Here is a 1,586-nt window from a genome sequence, read left to right on the forward strand (position 1 = left end):
GCCCATGCCAGAAGGCGGCTCAAATGCAGGATAAGGGAATGAGGCAGGCTTAGGTTTCGGTGGAGGGTAACGATTCGGGGAAGGGTTATGGTTAGGGTTAGGACCCAAGAGGTTCCAGAGAACGAACTCACAGCAGGGCAGTGTTCTTCCCGTAGGGCTTAGTTTCGGGCACAAAGGACGGTGCCGGTCAGGATCCCTCTTTGGCTGCCAAGGCCACACGTCGATAAGCCCCTGGTCGAGGAAGCCTCCGGAATCCTGTGGGGAGCTGCATCCGGGCCTGGGAAACGACATGGTGAGCTTCCAGGTTCCTTGACGAGTCAGCCTGCACCGCTTCTGGACACCAAACGCGTGATGCTGTCCGACCTTGGAATTGTGTCCCCATGAGGAGAGAGCCTTTGCTAGGGTGAAGTTTCGGGCCAGCGACGTCGCCAGGGCCGAACCGACTCTGGTCTTGTGATCTCCCTCGAGGCCTGAAGTGAGGGCCCATGCCAGGAGGCGGCTCAAATGCAGGATTAGGAATCGAGGCAGGCTTAGGTTTCGGTGGAGGGTAACGGTTCGGGTTAGGTTTAGGTTTAGGGGTAGGACCCAGGAGGTTCCAGGCGCCGAACTCACAGCAGGGCAGTGGTCTCCCTGAAGGGATGAGTTGAGGGCACAAGGGACGGTGCCGGTCAGGGTCCCTCTTTGGCTCAAAGCCACACACGTCGTTAAGCCCCTGGTCGAGGAGGCCTCCGGAAACCTCTCTGGAGCTGCAGCGGGGCCTGGGAAACGACATGGTGAGATTCCAAGTTCCATGCCGAGTCAGCCTGCACCGCTTCTGGACCCCAGGCGCGTGATGCTGTCCGACCTTGGAATTGGGTCCCCATGAGGAGAGAGCCTTAGCTAGGGTTAGGGTTCGGTCTAGGGACGTCGCCAGGGCCGAAGCGACTACGGTCTCGTGATTTCCCTCGAGGGCTGAAGTGAGGGCCCATGCCAGGAGGCGGCTCAAATGCAGGATTAGGGATCGAGGCAGGCTTAGGTTTCGGTGGATGGTCCTGGTTCGGGGTAGGGTTAGGGTTAGGGTTAGGTCCCAAGAGGTTCCAGACGCCGAACTCACAGCAGGGCAGTGTTCTTCCCGAAGGGCTGAGTTGAGGGCACAAGGGACGGTGCCGTTCAGGGTCCCTTTTTGGCTGCCAAGACCACACACGTCGATAAGCCCCTGGTCGAGGAGGCCTCCGGAATCCTCTCGGGAGCTGCAGCCGGGCCTGGGAAACGACATGGTGAGCTTCCAGGTTCCTTGCCGAGTCAGCCTGCACCGCTTCTGTTCCCTATGCGCGTGATGCTGTATGACCTTGGAATTGGGTCCCCATGAGGAGAGAGCCTTAGCTAGGGTTCGGGTTCAGTCCAGGGACGACGCCAGGGCCGAAACGACTCCGCTCTCGTGATCTCCCTCGAGGGCTGAAGTGAGGACCCGTTCCAGATGGCGGCTCAAATGCAGGATAAGGGAACGAGGCAGGCTTAGGTTTCAGTGGAGGGTAAAAGTTCGGGGAAGGGTTAGGGTTAGGTTTAGGTCCCAAGAGGTTCCAGACGCAGAACTCACAGCAGGGCAG

The sequence above is a fragment of the Prionailurus viverrinus genome, unplaced genomic scaffold (genome assembly GCF_022837055.1).
Source record: "Prionailurus viverrinus isolate Anna unplaced genomic scaffold, UM_Priviv_1.0 scaffold_59, whole genome shotgun sequence".
NCBI lineage: Eukaryota > Metazoa > Chordata > Mammalia > Carnivora > Felidae > Prionailurus > Prionailurus viverrinus.